This window comes from Otolemur garnettii, unplaced genomic scaffold (assembly GCF_000181295.1).
Source record: "Otolemur garnettii isolate 467f Iridium unplaced genomic scaffold, OtoGar3 scaffold00026, whole genome shotgun sequence".
In the NCBI taxonomy this organism is placed as follows: domain Eukaryota; kingdom Metazoa; phylum Chordata; class Mammalia; order Primates; family Galagidae; genus Otolemur; species Otolemur garnettii.
The window spans coordinates 11,924,873-11,952,870 of record NW_003852421.1 but is presented as its reverse complement, the minus strand read 5'-3'; the positions used below and the strand labels follow the sequence as shown (position 1 = coordinate 11,952,870).

General features: G+C 41.7%; 1 protein-coding gene and 1 pseudogene across 3 annotated transcripts in view; one reads left to right on the top strand and one right to left on the bottom strand.

Moving 5' to 3' along the window:
* Positions 1–27,998, top strand: part of DTNBP1 (dystrobrevin binding protein 1) — a 136,437-nt gene that overhangs the window by 94,889 nt on the left and 13,550 nt on the right. The gene's annotated exons all lie outside the window — the stretch shown is intronic.
* Positions 752–2,184, bottom strand: LOC100964041 (annotated as a pseudogene).

Here is a 27,998-nt window from a genome sequence, read left to right as displayed (position 1 = left end):
TGCTTCCGGGTTTGCAGACAGCCCTTTTCTCATTTTATCTTCACTTAGTGGAGAGCACAGAGAAAGTAAGCTTTCTGATGTCTCTTTTTTATTTTAATATAAAGGGTTTAATGGTATTTAAAAAGGAAAATTCATTAAATCAACATAAAGTTCTTAACCTGTGGAAATGGCTGCTGTTAATTGTTTTATAACACTTTGTAAATATCACAATTATTAAATTATTGGCAAAAAAGCTTTCAAGAGTCACTTTTCTTCCTTGAGCAAGCCAATTTTGCTTTGGGGTAAATTAAAATCAAAACGTGAGCACCTGGCTCGGCGCCTGTGGCTCAAGCGGCTAAGGTGCCAGCCACATACACCTAAGGTGGCGGGTTCGAATCCCCAGCCCGGACCCGCCAAACAGCAATGATGGCTGCAACCAAAAAAGGGCCGGGCGTTGTGGCGGGCGCCTGTGGTCCCAGCTACTTGGGAGGCTGAGGCAGGAGACTTGCTTGAGCCCAGGAGTTGGAGGTTGCTGTGAGCTGTGATGCCATGGCACTCTACCCAGGGGGATAGCTTGAGGCTCCGTCTAAAAAAAATAAAGAAAGAAAGCGTGAGCACCTTTGTTTCTTGAATTGATCCACTTTTCATACTGATGGACTTGTATAAAGTTTTGATTTTCAGTTAAACTAACACATGAGGTAATTGTCAGCTTTCTTGAATCCAGTCATGGATTAGGCAGGTACAACCCTTCTGGCATCAGCATCCTCTGCTATTACTCATTGGGGTACTCTCAGTTGTCCCCAAGTTTTGTGGGCTGGTTGTGAAAGGGCACTGAAGGGAGGTTGTGAGTCACTGGGATGCCTCCAGGGATGATCCCTTCCATGGCTGCAAGCAGTCCTCCTGGAGCCACGCCCACAATACCTGGTGGGTATCAGTATGTGGCACCACTGAGCTCAGGATGAATTGCTTGTTGGTCTATTACTGACCAAGGAGCTGACAACGAATTTCTTGTTTACATAGTTTCGTAAGCTTTCTGGGGTGCGACCTATGATTGCCCGCTGGATCTCCATGGCAGCAGCCTCCCTGATCTCCAACTGAGGCCTGCTCACTACCAGGCCATGTGGGGAGTACAGATGAGGTTTGATGCATCCTTCAATGGACCCTGAGCAAAGCTAAAGGGGCTCCAATTCACGCATGTCCAGGGCCACCCCTCGTATCCTGCCCTCCTTGAGGGCCTGAGCTAAGGCTTTCTCATCCAGCAGGCCACCACGGGCACGTTCACAAGGAATGCTCCTTGCCTCATTTGCTTTATGGTAAAGTCATTGATGAGGTGGTGGTTATATTCATTGAGATTGCAGTGCAAGGAGACACAGTCGCTCTCATACAGCAAGTCCTGTAGAGTGTAGACCCTCTGCGTGCCCAGGACTGCTCTATCCCATCTTGCAAGTAGGGGTCATAAAATATGACGCTGAATCCAAAGGCCTTGGCTCAAACAGCCACCACTTGCCCAGTACGACCAAAGCCAATGAGGCCCAGTGTCTCCCCGCGGATGCGTGCTGCTCCCAAGGCCACCTCTCAGATCTGCTCTACACTCCATACCTGCATACCCTCCCGCAGTACCTGGTACAGCCCCGTGTTTCTCCAGTATAGGTTGAGAATGTGGCAGATGGTGGAATTGGCTGTCTCTTCCACTGCTACAGACAGGATGTTGCACACAGGGATCCTGAGTTCACCGGCACCCTTGATGTCCATGTTGTCATAGCCACTGCCTATCCGCACGATCACTTGCAGGGCCTTGAACTTCTCCAGGTCCACCCTGGTGAGGGTGATGATGTGGTACATCATGGTGCCCACAGCCTCATTTAACACCTTCTTGTGGCTCTCCTGAGTAGACTGGGCATCACAGAAGGCCACGGTGGCCATGTCCTTCAGGATTGACGTCTCCACTGTGCAGTCGTGGCCGTCCAGCAGCACCAACAGGGGACGGGGGTACAGGGGGCCGTGCATGATCTGGAGGCAGCTACCTTCGCAAATGCTGTCCAAGTGCTGTCTCTTGACTTTGTGATTATCCACAAGGGCCATTCTTTATGGAACTTTGCAGCTCTCAGATTCAAATGGCAAAGCGGTCCTCTAAGAACGTAGGGGAACTCGCAGGAGTCTGCGTGCATCACACCACTATGAATCTTCCACAAGCTCTATAGTTCACACGGTGGACTGTCTGCCTTTTTAAGGAAATACAGCTTCACTGGTTCGAAGCCATTTAAGGTAATGAAACCCTTGTCCCAGGCAACTGGGTCCTCAGTGAAAGGAGCCCACCCTGGAGGTGGTGGCAGCAGCTGTGTGGCACCCCCTCAGCGTGGCGTGAGCTCGGGTGGGTCCTTCACTCCTCGGTCCCTCGCTCCTAGAGCCGACACCAGCTCCTCCAGGCCGCGTCTGAGCCACCTTAAAATCTAGTGTCTCTTTTTATAAAGATAGTAACTCCATCATGAGGGCTCCAGCCTCCTGACCTAATTATTTCCCAAAGACCTCACCTCCGAATACCAATGTAGTTGATTAAGGCTTCAACATACAAATTTTGGTAAGACACAAACACACTCAACTCACAGCACTACTATTTATTGAATTCATGCTATATGCTTGAACTAAGCACTTTAATTATCTCATTTAATCCTCCCAACAACTGTACCAGTAAATAACATTGTCTAACAGATGGAGAAAATTAGTTATAGAATGATTAAGTAACTTTGAAGGTAACAAAGCAAGTAAATACAACCACTGGGATTTTTTTGTTCAATATTTGGATTTTTGTTTTGTACCCCTTGGAATGCTACGTATGTCATTATGGATGTAAATACAGCATATAGGGCAGTTTAATTTAGCCAAAACAATTGAGATTATTTCAATATTAAGAATAAATTAGGGCTCGGCGCCTGTGGCTCAAGCAGCTAAGGCGCCAGCCACATACATCTAAGGTGGCGGGTTCGAATCCCCCGCGGCCCGCCAAACAACAATGATGGCTGCAACCAAAAAATGGCCAGGCATTGTGGCGGGCGCCTGTAGTCCCAGCTACTTGGAAGGCTGAGACAGGAGACTTGCTTGAGCCCAGGAGTTGGAGGTTGCTATGTGCTGTGATACCATGGCACTCTACCCAAGGGGACAGCTTGAGGCTCTGTCTCAAAAAAAAAAAAGAATAAATTAGAAATAACCACTTTTTAACCTTATATGAATGGTATGCACAGTTTAAGTCAATGATAAATACATAGTAAGACTCTAAATAAAATGTTCATAACAAAAGATTTCCTCTTAAATGACAGTATTCTTTTATATTTCTATTCCTCACATAAATAGGTTTTTTAGCACTCATTCTTCATTGCTTCTTAAAAGATCTAGCATCATAACCAGATATTATTATTTTTATTGAGTCTTTAAGTCTTTAAGTTGAAAATACGAAGTCTGTTTTCATGGGGTGTCCTTTGGCAGGGTACAAGTGTGCATCTTAGTCTGTTTTATGTTGCTATTACATAAAGGGATAAATTGAAACTAGAATTTTTTTTCTTCATAAAGGAATAATTGAGACTGGATTTTTTTTTTCTTATTACTCATTTTTTTAAATTGACACATAATTGTATATATTTATGCTATAGAGTTGTATTTCAATATGTGAACATAGAATGTGTAATGATCAAATCACGTAATTAGCAAATCTATCACATTTATCATTGGGTTGGGAACATTCAAAGTTCTCTCTTCTAGGTATTTAAAAATATGCAGTAAATTATTGTTACCTGTAGTATACAACACTAGAACTTATTCTTTTTATCTACCTGTATTTTTTTAATCTTAACCAACTTTTCCATATTCTTTCCTCCCTCCTGTCCTTCTTAGCCTCTAATAACCACAGTCTCTACTTCTGTGAGCTCAACTCTCTGAGCTCCTACATATGAGTGAGGATCATGAAATTTTTATCTTTCTGTGCCTGGCTTATTCTACTTATCATTAATATCCTCCAGACATATCATGTTGCCATTAATGATAGGATCTCATCCTTTTTTAATGGCTGAATAGTATTCCATTTATCTTTATTCATCTGTTAGTGGACACTTAGGTTGATTCCATAACTTGGTTATTGTAGATAGTGCTGCAGTAATGCTGGGAGTCCAGATAGCTCTTTGATATGCTGATTTTCTTTCCTTTAATGGAATTGCTGGATAAATACTTAGTGGAATTATTGCTGGATCATGTAGTAGTTGTATTTTTCGTTTTTGAGAAGCTTCATACTGTTGATTATAATGGCTGTACTAATTTCCGTTCCCACCAGTGGTGTGTAAGTGTTCTCTTTTCACCACATCCTTGCCAGCGTTTGTTATTTTTGACTTTTTGATAGTAGCCATTCTAATTTTAGTGTTTTTAGCAATGTAGGTTAAGATGATATCTCATTGTAGTTTTTTTGAAGCTGGATATTTATAAAGAAAAAAAGTTTCTTTGACTCATGATTCTGATGGCTGGAAAGTTCAAGATTAGGTATCTGCATCTGATGAGGGCCTCAGGCTGCTTCCGCTCCAGGCAGAAGGCAAAGGGAACCAATATGTGCAGAAATCTCCCGGTGCGAGAGAAGGAAAAAGGGAGGGAGTGCTACGCTCTTCTTAACAACCAGCTCTTTCTGGGAACTAATAGTGAGAACTCACCCCTAATGGAGGGCATTTATCTATTTAGGAGGGTTCTGCCTTCATGACCCAAACACCTCCCATTAGGTTGACCCACCCCCAGCACTGGGGATCAAATTTCAACATGACACTGCAGGAGACAAACATCCAGATTATAGCAGTGCCTATGGGTGGAGGTGTCTGTAATTAATTTTGATTTCAATTTTCTATTTATTCCAATATTTATTCACTATGCACATATACAGACAGAGAAAGCCAAGGAGAGGGAGAAAGAGGGAGTTTAGTCTAGTGGGAAGAGGCGATAATCAGCATTATCACAGGCATGTAGTTTAGATTGGTCAAAGGAAGTAGAAGGGACAGGAATTACCGATGTGGTGACTTTTGAGGATAAGAAGGAGAGTACCAATATGAGTAAAGAGTGGGGAAGAACTTTGTTTGCAGAAGGAACTACATGTTCAAGGTTCTCAGGAAATGAAGAACTTGGCATGTCTGAGGCAACTGAAAGAAGGCCTGTGTGGCTGGAATGTGGTGAGTCTGAAGAAGTTAGCAGGAACCAGATCTCAAAGGACGTCGTGGGAACAAAAGCACAGCAGACGTTGAACAACTGGGAATGGGGGTACTGACCCTATCTGCAGTCCAAAATCCAAGTATTGCTTTTGATCCCCTAAAACTTAACTATTAATAGTATACTATTGGACTGAAGCCTTACCAATGCATAAACAGTCAGTTAACATGTTTTGAACTTACGTGCATCATGTACTGTATTCTTATGATTAAGTAAACTAGAGAAAAGAATGTCATTAAGAAAATTCTATGAAAAGGAAATCAATTGATTACTTATTAAATGTGAGTAGATCATCATTGTCACCACGCTGATTAGGCTGAGGAGGAGGAAAGCTTGAGCTTGCTGTCTCGGGCTGGTAGAGGTAGAAGGGGAGTCTGGGGAGACATGACTAGTGTTTTATTATTTTTTGTTTTGTTTTCAGAAGTAGGGTCTTGTTCTGTCACCCAGGCTGGAATGCAGTGGCATGATCAGAGCTCACCACAACCTTCAACACCTGGGCTCAAGCCATCCTGTTGCCTCAACCTCCTGAGTAGCTGGGTCTTCAGTCATACCTCCATACATGACTAAATTTTTTTTTTTGTTTTGATAGAGACAGAATCTTGCTATGTTGCCCAGGGTGGTCTTGAACTCCTGACTGCAAGTGATTCTCCTGCCTCGGCCTCCCAATGTGCTGGAATAATAAGGCATAAGCCACTGCAGCTGGCCTTCAGTCTCACTTTAATGAAAAAAAAACTTATATGTAAATGGACCCATGTACTTCAAACCCATGTTGTTTAAGGGTCACCTATAGTATCTTTTTTCTTATCTATTGTGCAGTTAGGCTGAGACCCCTAAAACAAAAGACAGGTTAACAGAAAAGCATACAAATTCATTTAATACAAGTTTGATGTGACATGGAGCCTTCACAAGTACAGACCCATAGAACAGAGAAATGTGTGTATTTATTTTTGTTAACTCTGATGAAGACTCAACAGTCATGGAGAAATATGATTAGTTGACAGAAGGGTGTGATCTAATGAAACTGTGGGGGGCGGGGCCTAACAATGCCTGTTTCTTCAGATTGTTCACTTTAGGGATAGGAGCATCACTTTCCTCCAGGGATAGGGAGGGTATTTCTCTCATGAGGGTCAGTATCACCGACTTTAGGGGAAGCTCAGAGAATTCTTTTGTGGACTTCTTTAAGGGAAAGAGGTGGAAGGTCAAAGTGGCCTTCCTGACTCTGCTGTTTTCTCAGATGCCAAGGTGCCATGTTGGAAGTCGTGTGTCCCAAACCCCATCAGCCCTATGGGGGTTTATAAAGAGTTTGGATTTCATTTTGATTACAGTGATTGATTTCATTTTGAAGCCCACAAAGGATTTTTAAGTAGCATATGATGGGGTAACATTTGATTTATAATTTTGAAAGATCAATGGCTACTAGGTATGGGGCAGATAGATTGAAGAAGGAGAAAGACCTGTTGGAAGGTATTAAAGGATTAGGATGAACACACTAGTGATGGTGAGAGGTACAATGGACCCAAGAGGCATTTTATAGGCAGAATTGACAAGATTGGCGATAATTAGATAGTAGGTTAACTTTGTCAGCTTCACATAATGGGAAGATTGAACTCTGTCCATTGGATGTGGCAACACTTAAGTCATTAGTGACTGAGAAGAGCAGCTTCTTGGAGTGAAGGGGTATAGGGAAGTAATTTCTTTTCCTCACCCATTGCAAGGTTTGTGACTAAGGCATCTATAACAGAAGACAGAATAACAAGAGAAGATCATTAAGATTTATTTAAGTTTTATATGACATGGGAGCCTTCAAAAATGAAGAGCCAAAGAATTGTATTTTTATGGATAGTCATGCAGAAATGTGATTAGACCAAGGGAGTGTGATATAATGGTACTAAACAGGAGGGAACTCGAAAGTCTTCTTTGTTTGAATTCTTCTTGATGTCTCTTTGTCTTCAGAGACGGGTCCCTGGAGTGACAGTCTTATGACTTCTTTCAGGGGAAGATCAGCTAGATTTTATGACACGGTTTAGAGGGAAGGGGTCGGGAGAACTTCCTGCTGCTGTTGTTTTCTCAAATGCAAAGGCACCATACTTTGGGGTAGCATGTCCTGAACCCCATCAGGGGACATCATCCATATTGTACATATTGATTGGGCTAAATGTAGGGACCCGCCCAAATAGAACCGTCCTGCCCAGGAAGGAATGTTGCTCCAATCCCTACCCCTCCCACCCCCCAGCAACTCTTATATTCCCACCCGCCTTAACCTCTCATTTTTGGTCCTTGACCTCTTACATATGTTATTGTTAATCCTCACAACAGCCTGTATTGCTGTTATTCCCGTTTTAATGAATTGGAGAGTTTTTAATTACAAATCAAAAGATTTATTCATAACTTTCTTTTCTGAATTTACTCAAAAGCAGTCCCGTCCCCCCAAAATAAGACCCCTTTCTACAGATTCCATCTAGTATGACTTCTCAGATACCTAAGGTTTTGCTACATTCATCATAATGGTATTTTCCTCCTAGGATAATTCTCTAATAGGTTTGAAATATTGCAGAAAGTCGCCCTTGACTTACAGAGTTGCTTTTTCTCCTAAAAGAGTATTGTAAAATGTAATAAGTATTGCATCATAAAAGTATTCCCCAATTACTGTGTTTTTTATCACTCTGCTTACATATGAATTCTCTGTTGTCTATTAAATGGGAGAAAGCCAGTGTTGGAGAAATTTTAATTAACTTCTCAAAATTATCCAGCTAGTAAGTGGTAAAGCAGGTATTTGAACATGATCATCTTGACTTCAGAGCCTGTGCTCTTTCTACTGTATAATTTAGTCTGTGTAATGCTGGCTAAGTGTGGTGGTTCATGCCTGTAAATCCTAGCACTCTGAGAAGCCGAGGCAGGAGGATTGCTTGAGCTCAGGAGTTCAAGACCAGCCTGAGCAAGAGTGAGACCCTGTCTCTATTAAAAATAGAAAAATTAACCAGGCATGGTTAACTACGCACACCTGTAGTCCCAGCTAATTTGGAAGCTGAAGTAGGAGGATCACTTGAGCCCAAGAGTTTGAGGTTGCTGTGAACCATGACGCCACGCACTCTCCAGAGGGTGACAGAGTGAAACTCTGTCTCAGGAAGGAAAAAAAAAAAAAAAGAATAGTGCTTGTCGAGGACTCTGTATTTCTCCTCTGAGTGCTTGAGTGCTTCATATACTAAACACTTCACAGTGTATGCTAGAGAGGAGCTACATGGCATAGGAGAATTTGGGGTTTTAACAGTTTATTAAGGAATAATTTACAAACCATTGTAAGTGTACAATTCAATGATTTTTAGTAAATTTAAAGAGATGTGCAACCATCACCACAATCCAGTTTTAGATCATTTCCATCACCTCAAAAAGATCCCTTTCTGTTCAATTACAGTCAGCTGAGCTCCTAACCCCATCTCCAGACAACTGTAATCAGCTTTGTCTCTGTTGATTTGCTTTTTCTGGACCTTTCGTTTAAATGGAACCATACGTTACATGTCTTTTGTTTTTGCCTTCTTTCAGTTAGCATAATATTTTGGAGGTTTATCCATAGGATAGCAGGTACCAGAACTTCATGCTTTTTTATTGCTGAATGATACGCTGTTGTATTAATATGCTACCTTTTGTTTATCTGTTACCACAATTGAGGGGCATTTAGGTTGTTGTCAGTTTGGGACTGTGAAGAATAGTCCTACCGTGTAAACATTCCTGTGCACGTCTGTTGTGAGTGCATGTTTTCATTTCTCTTGGGTTGGTACCTAGGAGTGGAATTGAAGAAATAAAGGAACTTTTTAAAGAAATGATCAAACTGTTTTCCGGAGTGGCTTTGCCATTTTCCATTCCCACTGGCAATGTATTAAGGTTCTAATAATTCTCCATCCTCACTAACACTTACTATTGTCTGTCTTTCTTAATATCGCCATTGCAGTGGAGGTGGTGTGGTATGTTGTATGACTTTGATTTGAACTTCTCTAATAATGAATGATGTTGAACATTGTTTCATGTATTTATTAGCCATTTGTGGGTCTTCTTTGGTAGAACAACTATTGAAATATTTTGGCCATTTAAAAATTTTTTTGTTTGTTTGTTTTAGGATGTAAGAGTTTATGTTACTTTAGAGAGAGGAAAGAAAGTGGGGGAAGAGATAAGAGAGAGAGAAGAGAACAGGGAGTGAAAGAAGGAAAGATGGGTGGGAGAGAGCAAAGGAGGGAGAGAATGGCATGAGATCCCAAAGAAAGAAAGGAAGAATGCCAGCCTTTCGTCCATTTTTTAAATTGGGCTGTCTTTTTGAGTTGGAAGAGTTCCTGTATATTTGGGGTACAAATTCCTTGTCAAATATATTATTTGCAGTGTTTTCTCCTAGGTTGTGGATTTTCTTTTTCTCAAAAGTATATTTTGAAGTGCAGAAGTTTTTAATTTTGATGAAGTCTATTTTATCATTTTCTTTTTTAATGAACTGTGCTTTTGCCACCATATTCAAGAAATGTTTGCCTTGAAGATCTGCTTACTTTAGAAGTTTCAAATCAAGGTTGGGTTTCACGTAATTAGGGGGGAGGCTCATAAAATTATTCTATGAGGAAGTGATGCTTAGCTGAGATCCCAACACTGAGCAGGAGCTTTGGGGAGGGAAGAGATTCCAGCTAGAGGAAGGAGCATGTGCTGTGGGATTGTGTGTCCAGTTTGAAGAGCTGGAAGCAGGTCAGGAGGCCGGCTGGAGTGGAGTAAGTGTGCCTGTGGGGCCTGGTGGGACTGCAGCGGCCCTGCCTGGCAGTAGGCTCGGGGAGGGGTTTTGAGGAGAGAGGGAGACAAGATCAGATTTGCTTTTCAGAAAATATCATTCTGGCTGCTGTCTGGAAAGTAGATTGGAAGAGGGCCAGTGTTGGATTGGCCAGTTTAGGAGGCTGATGACCAGTTAGTGAGAGATGGTGGCATCTTAGACGCAGAGGAATTGAGCAAACAGAAAATACTAGGGCCATTAGAGAGCCTACCTGCCGTGGATTCTGCATGTCACGCTTCCCAGCCAGGAGATGAGTCTAAGGGCGATTCTGCTAGTTTTTGTGTTTCCAGCCCTTTTGCCCTGCACGTAACTCTTTTGGTTCTGTTCATTGAGCCTTCCTTACCAGGAGAGTTAGCCTAAACATCTTCAGTGTTTTTTTCTTCCTTCACAAAACTTTGAGGAAAAAAATTGAAAGCAAGTTACTTATCCTTCCATATGTCCATTTCATTTTACATTGTAATGTAAGTGCTTACTGTATGCCAAGCACTCTGCAATATATGTATGTGGGGAGGAACAATGATTTTTGCTGTCTGGAAGCCAAGGTGGGTGGATTGCTTGAGCTCAGGTATTTGAGAATAGCCTGAGCAAGAGCAAGACCCCATCTCTACTAAAAACAGAAAAACTAACTGGGCATTGTGGCAGGTGCCTGTAGTCCCAGTTACTCGGGACTATACATTACAGCCACCACACCTGGCCATTTATTCAGATTTCATAGGGTATTGGGGAGTGAGCATGGAATTGGAGAAGAATCATTACAGCCAGAAAAGTAATTTTTTTTTTTTTTTGGAGACAGAGTCTTACTTTGTCATCCTTAGTAGAGTGCCTTGGCGTCATAGCTCACGATTTTTTTTTTTACTCTAACATTATTTTTACTTGAGACAGACCCTTGTAGTAAAGACCAGGTTAACAAGAGGAAATAACAAGAAGTATAATAACAGGTAGACCTTCTTCCTGTATGTAATACAGCGGGGATACTGAGGGAAGTCTAAAAGTGCAAAATCTCTGAGAGTAAAATCTCGAAGGGATAGTTTAAATCCTGTACCATCGTTTGCTGAAACGAAGAAGGGTGTCAGGGTAACCATGTTTATGAGGAGGTGACAGAGAGGCGGAAGTGCAGAGCAAGGTTTATCAGATTTCTTTTTTCCTGAGATATTGTCTCACTCTGTCACCCAGGCTAGAGTTCAGCGGCATCTGCCTAGCTCACAGCAACCTCATACTCCTGGGCTTAATCCCCCTGCCTCAGCCTCCCGAGTAGCTAGGTCTACAGGTGCCTGCCACAATACCCTACTGATTTTTCTTTTCTTTTCAATTTTAGTAGCGAGGAAGTCTTCTTGCTCATGCTGGTCTTAAACTCCTGAGCTCAAGGGAATCATCTTGCTTCTGCCTCCCAGAATACTAGGATTATAGGCATGAGCCACCACACCTGGCCATATATTCAGATTTCATAGGGTATCGGGAAGTGAACATGGACTTGGAGAAGAATCATTACAGCCAGAAAAAAATATATATATACATATATTTTATTTTGAGACAAAGTCTTACTTTGTTGCCCTCAGTAGAGTGCCTAGTATCATAGCTCAGAGCAACCTCAAACTCTTGGGCTCAAGCAATTCTCTTGCCTCAGCCTTCCAAGTAGCTGAAACTACAGGCACCTGCCACAACACCCAGCTATTTTCAAGACAAGATCTTGCTCCAGCTCTGGCTGATCTCGAGCCCATGAGCTCAGGCAATCTACCTGCCTCGACCTCCAAAGTGCTGGGATTGCAGGCATGAGCCACCATGCTCGGCCCAGAAAAATAATTTTCCCTCTACTCTTCTAATTTCTCAGCTGGGGCAACAAAAGACAGATTAACAAGAGAGAAGCACAGCTGGGCCCCTGTGGCTCAAGTGGCTAAGGCACCAGCCACATACACCTAAGGTGGTGGGTTCGAATCCAGCTGGGGCCTGCCAAACAACAATGATAGCTGCAACCAAAAAATAGCTGGGCGTTGTGGTGGGTGCCTGTGGTCCCAGCTACTTGGGAGGCTGAGGCAGAAGACTCACTTGAGCCCAGGAGTTGGAGGGTGCTGTGAGCTGTGATGCCACAGTACTCTACCCACGGGGACAGCTTGAGACTCTGTCTCAAAAAAAAAAAAATAAAATAAAAAATAAAAAAAAACCTGAGAGAAGCAAACGGAAGTTTATTAATGTATAATATCTAACAGGGATACTCAGGGAGAAATGAGTAACTCTGAAAGAGGTGGCTTAGACTTTCAAATGGCATCCTCACGTAAAGCAAAGAAAGAAAGGGTATTGGGAGGAAAGTTATAGGAAACAATAATTTGTTTCTGTTGACCAGGAAAATTCAGTAAATGAGCAATTCTAGTATCTTTCCCATTGATCAGAGTCTGCTGATTGAGTCCCACTCTCCTCTTTCTGCTGCAGAGAGGGAGACCCCTTGCAATTGGAGATTTTCTTTATAGTTAGATTTTTCTTACAAACAAGTAACTTTTACTTTGTTTCCAGAGCTGCTTCTGTGGCTGCTGTTTCTTCAGATATTCTTGTATCAAAAAAGCACATTTAAGTGGCATATCCAGATCTCCTAAAGTCCTGTTTTGGGGTGGCATGTCCTGAGCCCCATCACATAAAAGATGAGGTCCCTTTGTTGCGGGAAGGAAAATCTTTGGGTACAGGTGGCTCAAAGTCCTGACTCAGAGTCTAAAATTGACCTGTCTGTTCTTTTAATTCAAGGAAGCTGTCAAGGAAAATGTAACTGAGTCTGGTCAATAGAGAGAAAAATGCAAGTGACACCAACTGTGAGCTCTAATCCACTCAGTCACAAACGATAATTGTATTCAGGGACTGTAGTACCTATTTTAACTGTGAGCTTTTATTTTCATTCTGAAATACAAAATGTGAAAGCACATTTTCTATGATTTTCCCAGAGTGTCCTTCAATTGACTTAGCAAATTAATAGAAACAAATTACTGTTTCTCAAAAGAATTACAATAGATCTAATTCATTTTATCTTTTAAAATAACATAGAAGGGACTGGGATTAAGCTAATGGTGAGAAGTATCTTGCTCAGAAAACTAAAATATATTATTTTTACTAATGTTCTTTTCATTCTATATTGGCAATTGATACATGGGAAAGTATTCCTTTTTATCAGTTTTCTGACGTGTACAGAGAAAGTCAAAGATTTCTCTTGACTTAAATTATAAAGAGTCAAATGAAATGCTGTTTAAAAATAATAGAACATGGGCAGCACCTGTGGCTCCGTGAGTAGGGTGCTGGGCCCCATATACCAAGGGTGGCAGGTTCAAACCTGGTCCTGGCCAAACTGCAACAACAACAAAAAATAGCCGGGCGTTGTGGCAGGTGCCTGTAGTCCCAGCTATTCGGGAGGCTGAGGCAAGAGAATCACATAAGCCCAAGAGCTGGAGGTTGCTGTGAGCTGTGATACCACAGCACTGTACTGAGGGTGACAAAGTGAGACTCTGTCCCCCAAATAAATAAATAAATAAATAAAACATGATACTGAAATCCCTTTGCTTTATCATTTTAAATTTTTAATTGGTAAATGTAGGATCTTTTCAACTCTCAAAGTTAAGAGATTGTAGTTAAGCTAGAAATTATCTATCTTGTGTGCATCCTCATGTAAGGGAGGGAAAATATCTGTGACCCCTGAAACAAGAGACAAATGAACCAGAGACAAAACAGTCTGATGACGGGGGTTTTATAAGAAAATTTAAGAAATGAGACTGGGCGCGGTGGCTCACGCTTGTAATCCTAGTACTCTCATAGGCCGAGGTGGGTGGATTGCCTGAGCTCAGGAGTTGGAGAACAGTCTGAGCAAGAGTGAGACCCCCATCTCTAAATATTAGCCAGATGCGGTGGCGGGTGCCTATAGTCCCAGCTGCTTGGAAGGCTGAGGCAAGAGGATCATTTGAGCCCAAAAGTTTGAGGTTGCTGTGAGCTATAACTCTATAGCATTCTACTCAGGGCGACAGAGTGAGACTCTGTCTCAAATTTAAAAAAAAAAAAAAAGGAAGGAAGAAAATTTAAGAAACGGTAAAGCTGACTGGGTGCAGTGGTTCTTGCCCGTTATCCTAGCACTTTGGGAGGCCTAGGCCGGAGGATCTCTTGAGCTCAGGAGTTTAAGACCAGCAAGCAAGAGTGAGACCCCATCTCTACTAAAAATAGGAAAGTTACCCGGGCATGCTTATGCATACCTGTAGTCCCAGCTACTTGGGAGGCTGACGCTGGAAGATTGCTTGATTGCTAGAACTCAGGAGCTAGGCTAATGCCACAGCACTCTAGCCTGGTGACAAAGTGAGACTCTGTCTTTATTTACTTTGTTTGAGACAGAGTCTTACTATATCACCCTTGGTAAAGTGCTGTAGCATACAGCTAATAGCAGCCTCAAATTCTTGGGCTTAAGCGTGATTCTCTTGCCTCAGCCTCCTAAGTAACTGGGACTACAGGTGTCCACCACAATACCCAGCTTTTTTTTTTTTTGTCATTGTTGTTTTGGCAGGCCTAGGCTGGGTTCGAACCCGCCAGCTCCAGTGTATGTGGCTGGCGCCCTAGCTGCTGAGCTATAGGTGCTGAGCCAAGTCTCTGTCTTATTTTTTTAAAGCCCAGGTGCAGTGGCTCATGCCTGTACTTGGGAGGCAAGTACAGGGAGTAGCCATCCCAGCACTTGGGAGGCCAAGGAAAGTAGATTGCTTGAGCTCAGGAGTTCAAGACCAGTCTGAGTGAGAGCGAGACCCCCGGCTCTTAAAAAAAAAAAAAAATAGCAGGACATTGTGGCAGGTGACTTAGTCTCAGCTACTTGGGAGGTTGAGGCAAGATAATCACTTAAGCCCAAGAATTTGAGGTTGCTGTGCACTGCACTCTACTGAGGGCAGCAAAGTGAGACTCTGTCCCCCAACAAAAAGAAAAGAAAAGAAATGGCAAAGCTAAGTGAAGCAAAAAGACAAAGTTTACAAAACTCACTGTTACTAAGAGGATTGCTGTGAATTGCTTTGCACATGAAGAAAGGAATGATTCCTCTGCCTGTGAAGAAAGATAGATGAAGGACCTTAGAAGGCCCAGTGGGGTTCATGCCAGGATGCTAATCAAGTTGCCTATCATCTTTCTGGAATACTGTGTAGTTTTATCTTATCTGAATTTAAAACAGAATATCTATCTTATATGGTACCATCTTGTGTAATATGAAGCTTATATATAGTTTTTGTTGTTGTTGCAGTTTGGCTGGGTCCAGGTTTGAACCCACCACCCTGGTATATGGGGCCAGCGCCCCATTCACTGAGCCACAGGTGCCTTCTGAAGCTTATATTTTAAAGTGTTTAAAAACCTCATATCTTTATCCAAGACCTTGTTTATATGTTAACATATTTTTTTTTTTTTGAGACAGAGTCTCACTGTGTCCCCCTCAGTAGAGTGCTGTGGCATCACAACTCATAGCAACTTCGAACTCTTGGGCTTAGGTGATTCTCTTGCCTCAGCCTCTCAAGTAGCTGGGACTACAGACGCCTACCACAACTCCCAGCTATTTTGTTGTTGTTGCAGTTATCATTGTTGTTTAGCTGGCCAGGGTTGGGTTCAAACCCACCAACCTTGGTGTATGTGGCTGGCACCCTACCTACTGAGCCATGGGCGCCACCCATGTTAACATATGTTTAAGACATATAAATATATCTGGGCAACATTCTTGATACTTTACAAAGCATCTCGTAAAGTAAATTTGACTTGTTTTACTTGATTTTCAGGCAACCCTTTTTCATTATTTTTTTTTGTTGCTGTTTTTAGTTAGGCCCAAGCCAGGTTCAAACCTGCCAGCCCCAGTGCACAGGGCCAGGGTTCTAACCATTGAGCTATAAGCGCCCAGCCCCTTTTTTGTAAGTTGACAAGAGTGGTTGTTGTCATTGTTTGGTGCCCCCCCATCATTTATGATTGGATACAGAAAGCCTAAGTGATTCTGTTTGACTTAGACTAAACTTTTTTCTCACGTGGGTGTTTCTTGAATCTTGTGCCATTTTACTCTTGTAATTAATCATTGATTCACTCATTTCACAATCACTTTTGAGTTCCTAAAACAGTGGAAGACCACAGACTACTTCAAGAAAATAACTTACTTCTTCATTTTAAAGATTTGCGATATATTATTTGGAGAATTCATGAAAGAGACACTGTTGCATCATAGTATTCAAAACACTATGGTTCTTATTTTAGGAATGTTAGTTAAGTTTATAAGTTACACTGTTCTCCAAATTACTCCTATTTTCCAAATAGGCTTCTTATATGTGAACTGCTGTCATTTTAATTTGGTGCGTGTAAGGGAATTCCCTTGATCTCTTGAACTTGTTGGACCTTTCATCAAAGGGATACAGGCTGTGTGCTGTTCTTAATAAACTCAGCGTATGCCCGCCTCTCTGCCTACTTGCAGTTGTCAACCTTAAGGAAAGGTTCATATTTACAGTTATTTTGTGAGTATGACTTTGGGAATACATTTCACAGACTGTATTTTGTTGATCATTTGGGTGTGATTTATTATTTTTGGAATGCTATCTTTAATGTGTTACAAGTTTCTTGACAACTTTACCATAGACGTTGGGCCCTGGTTCTTTTGTACTGAAATGACTCTTATGAAGTGCAGGTGTTTTTGGATTCGTCTGCACTTACATATGACGTTATTGTCCATTGCCTGTCCCTGAACGCCTGTTGTAGTCACTTCCTGCTCCCACTTTTAGCCGTTGTGATTATCCATGTTTGTGTTCAGCTCGTATAATGGCATGCTCGAGTTTCCTGTCAGCTGTGCTGCTGTTTCTGTTTTGCATTGCTGCACCTCAACATCTGTCCTGCTGTGACTGCCTGCTGCAACTTTGGGGTCAATTGAATGCACTGTGGATGCACTGTGAGGCTGGTGCCCCTCTGCTCCTGCCCTGTGGCATTTCCTGTGTGGTCTCTGATTTGTGGTGGTTGTCAATACCCTCACCAGACTTGCTGAGCATCACTCTGCGGCAGTTACTGAGGCTGCCAAGTGAAAGACAGTGTTGGTCTGCCCTCAAGGATCCTAGCATCTTGTGGAAGTAGGGAAGGCCAGGCCTGTGTTTGCAGTGCAGAGCACGGTAGGAAGAGACCCTGGATCGCTTTGGTTTTTTCAGAAAAGGGAGCAGTCGACCTGAGACATGGAGGACGAGTGGAAGCTTACTTAGTGTGAGCGACAAGCAGATGCAGTTACAAAGCCAGGGCATGGTTTCTTTGGAAGATCTAGGGTGTCTGCTGTGTGCTGGTCAGGTCTACCCAGGAAAGCAGCTGTATAGGGATACTTCCTGAAGAGTGGCTCCGTTTCTCAGCTGTTCTCATAAAAAGTCTTCATTGCCCATAATGTAGTAGAGGAGCCAGGAGAAAACGGGAAGAGCAGAGGGTAAAGTAATCTCTGAACGCTGTTTTGAATAAGGAATAGTGCATCTCTGACATTTCATACCTGTCTGTTTCTCATCCCTCTGCCTGCAGGGTGCTGACACCTTCTTGGTGGCGGAAAGCCCTGCCGTGGCCCCTGCTGGGCTGTCTTGTTTCCCTCCATCCCTGCTCCTGGCTTTGTATCCTCTCTCTCTGCTCACTTCTCAGGGTGTCTGCACAGCAGTCAGTCTTAGAGAAGTGTTGGGGAGAAGCAGGCCTGGTGTACTGTTCCCATTAAGTGTTGAATGTTAGGGTTTCCTCAGACCCCCAATTACAGTATTCTGCTTGCTGAAAAGGGATGCATTAAAACACATAAGCCTCTAATTGGTGAAATTTCAAGAAGTATTACAAAGAGAGGTGAGGAACTTTGGACTGCTCAACAGGCTGCCCCCACTCTGACATTCCCCTGCTCACCCCCTCCCCCTCTGGCGTCTTCCTCTGCTGTGAGCTCAGGATGTACTCACTGGCCGTCTTCTGTTGTCCCTGCTGTCTCTTGTGCCAGCAGCCTACCTGGGAAGGACAGGATCCAGCCCTCATCCCCCTCATTAGCTGGAAAGAGGGAAGGGACCAAGGCAACCACTCATAATACTAATTTATTCATAAGTCACTATTCATAAGCCTTCAACAGCTTGTAACTGAAAGTGATAAATCCCCATTTTTAAAATATTTTCTGGAAATAATGAGGTTTCCAACAGATATGATCAGCTTTCAAGCATGCTGAGATTTGACTGTCACTGAATCTTCTTAGAGGCAGAATATTTCCAGCTGGTGGCAAGAGGACATTTATAACGAAAGGCCTTTAAACCCCAAGGCAAGTTGAGCTTCGTATCCTATGTGATAAATATTTTGCATCACAAAATATTCTGTTCAAAATGTGTATAAATGTGGGAAGTCAAATTCAAAGCTATTTAAAGTGCTACTGAATTCATAATAGATTTTTGTTGCCGGATACTTTCTCAGTGAATTGCCAGAAAAAGTATACCCACTCTTAAACTTGAAAAGGTTTGAAACCCATTGTCCTATGTTGTAACTTTTGAACTATTTAATTTGAAATCAAGGCAGCGTGAGTGAAAACATCTCTAAAGGTGGTTGCTTTGAATGTTTATACATGTTCTCCAGTGATATTTTAAGTCTAAAGAAGTCTGAATTATCCTAGTTAATGTTGAGAATCTTTACACCAATGTGACACCTAACCACCATCGTGACTTTGTGGAATCCCACCTGGTGAACTCTAGGGAACTGCAGGTGTCACTATGAGACGCTGTCCCTTTGGGCAGGAGCAGTTCTTAAAGTAGATGTGACCCCCCTGGTGTAAAGTGTAGGACATCTGGAGGCAGGAGCCACTGCCAAAAAGATTAGAAGTGATTCCTCCCCGTAGCTTTATTCCTTAAGCTTTAAAGACTTTTGGATTCTAAAGTGTCCTATTAAGAAGATGCAAGTGTCCCTGGGAGAACTAGACCTAAAAATACTGGAGAGTATTTGCTCTGAAGAGTTGAAAGGATCCTGTATTATTAAAACTTTTCACAGGGGTTGGGCTTGGTCAACAGCTAGCTGAGTATGGAAAAAAGATAATGCAACCCAGTGAGGACAGGAAAATGAGCACCGAGAGAGGAGGCTCAGGGTTACCATGGGGTCTAGAGGGAGCAAGGAAGCCTGGCGAGAAGGGCACCACATCCACTGTGCTTGCTAACCCGTCCAGCCTGCCCTTTGAAGTTCCTTTTAAAAAAAAAGAAGAAGAAGGCTCAGCGCCTGTAGCACAGTGATTGCGCTGAGGCTGACAGGTTTGAACCCAGCCTGGGCCAGCTAAACAACAATGACAACGGCAACAAAAAAGTAGCTGGGCGTTGTAGCTGGCTCCTGTAGTCCCAGCTACTTGGGAGTCTGGGGCAAGAGAATCACTTGAGCCCAGGAGTTTGAGGTTGCTGTGAGCTGTGACGCTACAGCACTCCAAGGAGGGCTACATAGTAAGACTCTGTCTCAGAAAACAAAACAAAACACACACACACAAAAATCAGCTTTGTTTCTCATATAGAAATGCTCAAATCATACAGCCTCAAATCTTCCTAAGTGTGGTGGTGTACGCTGTTGCATTTTGTAATTTTTTTTTTTTTTTTTGAGACAGAGCCTCAAGCTGTCGCCCTGGGTAGAGTGCTGTGCCATCACAGCTCACAGCAACCTCCAACTCCTGGGCTCAAGCGATACTCTTGCCTCCGCCTCCCAAGTAGCTGGGACACCAAGCGCCTGCCACAGTGCCCTATTTTTTGGTTGCAACCATTATTGTTGTTTGGTGGGCTGGGCTGGATTCAAACCCGCCAGCTCAGGTGTATGTGGGAGGGCCCTTGGCTGCTTGAACCACAGGCGCCGAGCCTTATTTCCCCATTCTGATAGTGAGGGGTTGCTGTCAAAATTAGTTTTATATTTGTTAAATGGTTGCTTATTTTTGAATGAATATGATATGAAAATATAAATCTATAATGATTCATTAAAATTGCAATCTTATATCTTAAATATTTTTCTCTCATGACTAAATAAAACAAAAGCCCAAATTGGAGGCTTAAATGTTATGCCTAATCACTTATTCAGCAGGTTTTCTGGTTTTGTTTTTTAAATTAGCGTTGCCTAGTGTTTAGATCCGTGGGTGCCTGGAGCTCAATGCTTAGAGCACCGGCCATGTGCCTTGTGCCTAGATGTACTGATAAATGATTGCTTTTTTTCTTTTATCGCCCCCTCTGTCCCCAGATCTCTTTATACAGATGTGTTAATTTAGTTTACAGATATTTCTCAAGATTCTTTCATAAAATAGTAGTTAATCAAAATTGCTATTACCATAGAAATGGTACTTACCTTCTTGAGAAAATTCCATCTGTGCTGCTTACACTGAAATCAAAATGTAAGGCACAAGGAGATGTCTTTGGTTTTTGTATCCTGTGTTATTGGCAAAAAAGTCATTCCATCCTTCCAAATGTTATAAAATGGAAGAGCTGTGTTTTATTTATTTTTTGTTTCCGAAGTTTAAAGATTAAGAATAAAGAATATTGACCTGAAACCTGGGTATGATCTGTCTTAACACATAAATGGAGTATGTTGAATGGTAGAGAGCTCTTCTAAAACTTTTTTTGGGCAGTTTCTGGCCGGGGCTGGGTTTGAACCTGCCACCTCCAGCATATGGGCTGGTGCCTTACACCTTTGAGCCACAGGCATCGCCCTCTTCTAAAACTTTTTCATGTGTGAAGTATTTACATTGAACAATAAGCATACCAGGTTATCAAGGTTGGGAAGTGTCAGGTTAATTCAAACTTTTTGTGCCTTGATATTTATCATTTAGTCTATCAAAGATGACCAATTTTCAAAGCGGTACAATGTATTATAAAATTTTTTGATAATTGAAAAAGCTCTTAAAATCCTTGAATGCCTTAGTGTATCATTGTGCTTAGTTATATTGATGAAGCTCGAAAGTGTTAACAGAAGTTTCTAATTGTAAAAATTGTGGCTAACCCTAAATATTACATCTCCTTAGCATCTGTTGCCGTTATCCTCTTTCTCATATCCCACTTTGGATGTATATATACTTTTTCGTCATTAAAAATTTTTTATTTGCCAGAGTTTTGTCTATTAAAACTTAAATACAAATAAAAATATTGTGTATTACATGAATGTCTAAGTGGAGACGGTTTGAAACCTCTATACTGTCCCTGAAAAAGGAGCGAATCAGAACCCACCTTTATTATATGTAGAGTTCAGGAGGAAGCACAGATCTAGTCATAAGGGGTTTTGCCTCTGGCCGTAGGGAAGCCTGCAAGCTTGGTAGGGGACTGGTGAGGATTCCACAGAAGGTTAGACTGCTGAGGAGGGGGTTACTGTCATTGTCATGATGCCAACGGGGATGCTTATTTATGATCATGCATTTTGCTTGCTGCAGGAGCTTTTCCTTTTTGGATAATTTCATAAATATTTTAAAGAGGATTAAGGAGATGACATTTCTGTTATTTCCATGAATTGTACTAGCTTCCTCATCTGTTTTTTCCATTGTATAAATATTTGTACAAAAACTTACATGAATTGATGAAGTGCTGTACAGATATAGTTTACCTAGAGTAGTGGTTCTTTTGGACCAGTATCATCTTCATTACCTGGCAGTTGGTTAGAACTGCAAAGTCCTGGCTCTACTAGACTACAAATCAGAGACTCTGGGCATGCCGTCCAGAGACCTGTTCACCAGCCCTCTAGGTGATTTTGATGCTGCTAAATGTTGAAATCCACTTGTTTAGTGTCTCTGAAGTGCCTTTGAAAGACACTTTAGTAACTGATTTTCCCTCATAGACACAATTGACTTATACGTCTTTTGTTGATGAAGTCTTTCATGCAGCATTGAAAAAAAAATCATTTTATTTAGAAAGGATTCCTGTAGTGATCTAAACCTCTCTTGTTTTTTTCTTCAAATAATTGTTAGTAAGTAGGCCAATACCATAGTTAAAATTCAGGAGAGTGTCAAATGTGGCTTGAAAACCCTAAAAAATTGGGCTTTTATCTAAATATTTATAACACAGTCCTGCTAGAGTGGAGTTTTTTTAATCTTTCCAAAAATAAGAGAAAGAAAAGAAAAACAATACTATAGGTATTTCATGTGGCATTTTTTATATTGTTCCTGTAAAAATTATCTTTTGTCGTATCACAGAAGGACATTTTCAAATGAAGTTGAACTGCTCCTTTAAACTGAGACTCACATCACCTGCATAGTTATTTGTTGATCCCTTCTAGGAGAAACACTCTTGATGGGACCTGGGCTCGTCCTAGGCCACTGCTCCCTACTGATAATTAACCTCCGAATTTGAGTCTGTTAATTTTGAACAGGTTAAAAACTTAAATAGTTTTGGCCACAGATTGAGTACATTTCTCAGTGATCCATTTATCCTAAACTGTCGGTCCTAATCATTCTTTGACCAATAAAAACCAGAAAAATGGATGTGAAAATACCTTCAAAATTTTGCTGACAATTAAATCTAATTTTCTTGAAATGTCATTGTGTAAGTCCAAAGGTCCTAAGTTTCTTAATGCTAATCCAGTGTTCATTTAATTTAACTAAAATACAGGCAGGATTTGGGATTACTCCTTCCTGCTCCAATCAAAAGTAAGTAAAAATAAAATGTTATCTTTTAAGAACTGGAAGTGACTTTTTGATCCCTGTCATCCAACCTCCCTCCTCCTACTAAGGGGAAGTCTTGAGAGGGTGAGTGGTGAGTGGTTTGCCCAAACCCGCATCATGAACTGACCCTGCCTCAGACTGAGGTCTTCTAAACCGCCTTGTCCCTCCTGTAAAAACGAAGGTACAGTTTTACATTTTGTCTTACTATTTCTGGCAGACCTTCTCATATACATCATGTGTCTGCAGTGTTTATTTGGCTAATATTTTAGTGGCCATTTCCTTTGGGTAATTGGTAGAAATTTTAAAAGTGTTCTAGAAGCTTAGATACTGGAGTAGTGTTTCCTGTGAAATAGTGTTTCCTTAGGAAACAGCACTTCCAGTAGCAGTTCCTAATTATTTATCTTTGTAAACAGCTTAGTAGTTGCCAGGAGTTCTTTGTTGTGTAAAACTTATTTATTCTGAGTGTCTGCAAAAAACCTGCATTTATTCTAAACTACTATATTTTAGGTAAGGATCATCTTTTCTTAGTTGTATGCAAAAGAAATAAGTACCATTTAGTACTTGATAAAGTAAGGGGGGGTGTGTGTGTGTGTGTGTTGGAGTGAGGATAAAGAAAAGTTCTAGAGCAAGTCATTTAACTTTCTTTCCAAAAATGTGTTAACTTGAGGCTGGGCACAGTGGCTAATGCCTGTCATCCTAGCACTCTGGGAGGCGGAGGAGGCCTATACCCAAAAGCTGGTGAAGTCACTCATTTATGGTGATTTCAAAGGGATTTTTACTTTGTAACGTGTGCTTTTTTTTTGTGGCTGAAAATTTTCCACAGTGCACAGGCATTGTTCATGCCTCAAAAAACCTATTAGAAGCATAAAACAATTAGTAGTTCTCAAGTTTTTAATTCTGTCACATTGACAGTGTGTCTTTTAGTGGTTATGTAATTTGACAGCCCGTTGGCAATTGTTTTTATCAAATACAATTTGGAAAGATACTTGTTTTATTTGTATTTAGAAGTTGTTTGGAAATTTACAGAGATTTCACAATTCTGTTTGATCATGTCATACGTATTTTAGTGTCACGAAGTGCTTATTTTCTAAATCAATATAAAAACATCTAAATTATAGTTAAATGGTTTTTAAGTTTATTCTTAGTCTTACTTATCCTGAATGAAAAATGCTCTGAATCTTGATATAATTTAGAAATATTTTAATTGAGAAACGTTATTGTTTCTCCGTTGACTTTGGGCTGAGGCTGTTTCTGTTACCTCTTCTAACAGAGAGGCGTATCCTGGCCCTCCCCACATCCCTTCCTTCCTTCCAGCTCCTTGATACCTCACTTTTCTTTTGTTAGTTACCAGCTCTGTTAAAAGGCTTAGTTGTAGAATGAATAGGTTAAACTTGTTCCTGAAATGAGCTTGATGGATTTTTTTAAACTGTCATATATCTTGTGCCATCCTTATGTCCCATTAAAACCCATAATTGAAAATTGATTATACCATCTTCGCCAGTAATGGAATTTTTTTGTTGTTTTGAGTAATTATTCATTTGAAATTGGTAGTGGTGGCTAAGGTGGAAGTTGCAGTCAGATAAAACTTGAGCAATGATCTGGAGTTGAAATAAAAAGAGACATAGGCCTGGGTTGATAATGGAATTAAATAATTACTACTGGCTCCTAGTAGAAAAGTACTGCATCTTTTTCTGTTTTTTTTTCCTTTTCATCTTAAGGCCATTTGTTTGAATGTCCTTTAAATCTTTGTATTTGTCTGTTCTTCCCCAGTATAATAAATGACATCTGCATTGTGAAGAAGGGGTCATTTTTCCTTGTAGAAAATGTTGCATAATTCATATTTTTCTATAATCATTCTGAAATCCAGATACCATTAAACCTCTAGGTTTGAAACTTTTCCTTCACGTGTCTTGCCATCATTTCATCACTCTCTGCTTTGGTTGTTTCTTGACCCACACTTGATGGATGATTTTGGTACCCATGGCACCATTAGAACATCCTCATTCAGTCATGTAGCTGGGGGCAAGTCTCTCTCAGCTGCTGGGCTGCAAAGTTATTTTTAAATGGCAGCCTTGACTTTCCCATTGCCACCCTGAGTGCATAGCTGGTGCCAGGCACACGTCTGTCCCCAGTGCTCAGCCCTGAGGCACAGGAGGGCTCTGAAGTGAAGTGTGAGCCAGCGCAGGACAGTTGGAGGATAGTTCAGACAACTACTGAGTAACATGTTTAAAACTTAAAGCAGTGATTTTGTTTTTCTTTTCCAACTATGTTTATAAAGACATTTCAGTTCCCTAATCCAACCTCCATTCCCCTGTGAAGGTTTAGACATGATTGGATTTCATTCCAGTGTAGAAAAAACTGAGATTAAAAACTAATTCAGAAACATGGGAGAATCAAACTGTTAAAAGTAGAAGTCTTAAGAAAAATGAAATGTTTTCAAGTTATATATATCTGTAGAAAATCTTAATTTAGTTAAAACAAGATAGTATTTAATTAAAACTCCTTTGATGATCTTTGTTTTTAAGCGAGTTATTTTGGAACTATTTTTTAGAAGATGAACTGAACTTTGAAGTATTTGGAGCATCCTTAATATATTTTAGGGTTGGCTTATTCTCCTATACTTGGCAGTCATGAAGCATTTGAATAGATATGTTGACAGTTGAAGTGAAACAAATGAAAAGACATCCTCCTCAGTTCAGTCCTTTTTTCTTATGAGTACAGTCTAAATTCCTTGCACATTTACTAAGGGCACTGAAAGGGAACTAATTCTTACGTATCTGAGTGAGGCAGAGAGTGGGTGATTTTCACTGTTGTAAAGAGTCCTGATTCTTGGTTATATTTGATAGCACTCCCTTTTTGAGAGCCTGTTGTTTAAATAATGCTGGTTTTAATGTTAGCTGTCAGCTGTTGGCCAGTGCTACGTGCTTGGTGGTTCACATATGCTACCTTATTTAATCCTGCCAACAAACTTATGAAATAGGTGTTTTTACCTCCCTTGTACAGAGGAGGAGGTTGCAACTTAGAGAAGTGAAGTTAGCAGAGGAATTCTCACTTGGGGTTCTCTGAAACAGAGGCTGATTCTGCCACAGGCGGTCTGGGAGGTGATCCAGGAAGCAGGAGGGAGGGAGCAGGGAGAGTGAGATTGCAGAAGAGGAGCTAAGAGGAAGGGCCTCACTGAGCTGCTGCCCAGGCAGTGTGTCCAGAATGTGTCCCAGAATCATCCACCTGAGGATGGGAGACAGGCTGGCACACTGACTGCTGAGAGCTGCCCTCAGTTCCCCAGAACTTCTGGGCTATGCTGGCTTGCGGGCTCTCTGGGACTCAAGAGAGTCCTCCTCTGCCTGGAAAAACAGAGGGAGGCACCACACAGACTGGAGCTGGCCCTGTGTGTGCACTGATGAGCTCACACAGAGCCCCATCCCACTGTGGCCACTGAAGGCAGACGTGGGCTAGACTGCTGTGAGGATAGGACCCAGTGGGCCCTGATTCCAAGGCTGAGTCAGACCATTTCCCCATAAACACAGATGTGACATGGTGGGTGACGTGGGGATGTAGAGAAGACACATGATAATTACCGCAGTGTGGGGAGAATGCACAGAGGAAATACTTTCCGTCTGACTACACGCAGTCGGAAATGTTTACTATTCTGTTTGTGTCATACATGAGCTTGTATGCCTTATATATGTATAGATTAGAATATAAGAAGAATGACCAGAATATTCTAAGTATTAGATACTATATCTGACTTGAGAAGAAAACTCAGCTCTGTTACTGTGTTCTAAGATCTGTCCTGCATCTGTGATTATACTGTACCCACAAGTTGTAAAGTGTGATGCTGGGAATGTGGGGAGTGTGGAGGGGCTAAGGCAGATCAGCTGGGCCTCCTAGACAGGTGACCATGCAAGATCTGCTAACTTTGCTTTGTTAAAAAATCGCACGACAATACCCCAAAGATGTTGACAGTCTGCCACCCCTCAGATGAACAGGAGGGAACAAAGCTTCGGGTAAAATTGTTGGTAATAGTTTGTTGGAGGACAGTAAGGTAGCTGAAATATTCTACTAATCACTAGATTTTCTGAAATAATAGCACCCTGTCCTTTTACCAGACTCACTCTGGTATCAGCCGGGTATCTGCACAGGCTAGGTGTTACAAAACATTTGCTTAGGGGAAAGAACTCAGATTGTCCTCTTTTGATTCTCCTATTAGCCAGATTCAGACAAGGACTAGAATTCATACCAGCTGTTTGGAGTGATCCCATATTGCTGTGTGATAGATCATCACAACTCGGCAGTTTAAAGCAACACAAATGTATCAGCTCACAGTCTGTAGGTCAGAAGCCCAGGCATGATGTGACCGGGTTCTCTGCCCAAGGTCTCCTGAGTCTGAAGTCAGGGTTCACCAGAGTTCCGGTTCCTTGCAGTTTCAGGACAGAGGCTCCTTCCTCTTGCTGGTGCTCTCAGCTCCTAGACATCACCAAAGGCAGCGAGAGAGCATGGCCCTGTGTCAGATCCTTCTCATGCCTCACATCTCTCTCCAGAAAGGGCCTGCTCCCCTTCATGAGCCTGACTGGGTCAGGCCGGCCCAGACACTTTCCTCTGGCGAGGTCAGCCCTGCCACGGAGCAACTGCAGGGCAGGCACATCTCAGAGCGGAGGTCTGGGTTCCCTAGGACATTGCCTGTACCTTCTATGAAGCATAGAAGACTTAAGATCCCAAAGCAAGTTTAGAAATAACCCTTAGATTTATGTAGCAAGTGAATGATGGTAAACATCTGACCCTGATTTCATTTTCTGTTTTCTCCATACATGCCAAGAGGAGAGACTCATCACTGGAAAACATTTATCAGCTGGAAAGTTGGGGGTTCTTGTTTGAATGACCAGGCTAAGTTTGATAATCGTAGTAGTTCTTGCCTGGTGTTACTGATTCAGGCCTAACTTGATGGGTCACTGGCCGCTGTAATTATCAGGCTCTTTCACATTATTTTGTATACTTTTCATATCCATATTGGGTTAATATTTATATCCCAAGTTTTCAGGTGAGAAAGGTTAACTGACTTAGCCAGGTTGCATTGTCAATAACCACAAACAAGCCAAGACTAGGGACTTCCTAATACTCCATAATGGCTACAGACTCAATTTTGTTGTTATTGTTGTTACTTCAAAACTATGGCTCTAAATCTCTTACCTTTTTTCCAGTTTTATTGTGGTAAAACACACGTAACAGTCTACCTTTATAGCACTTTTTAAGTGTACAGTTCAGTAGCATTAAATGCATTGTGTTGTGCAACCATCACTACCATCCATCTCCTTAACTCTTTTCGTCTTTTTTTTTTTTTTTTGAGACAGAGCCTCAAGCTGTCCCCCTGGGTAGAGTGCCGTGGCATTACAGCTCACAGCAACCTCC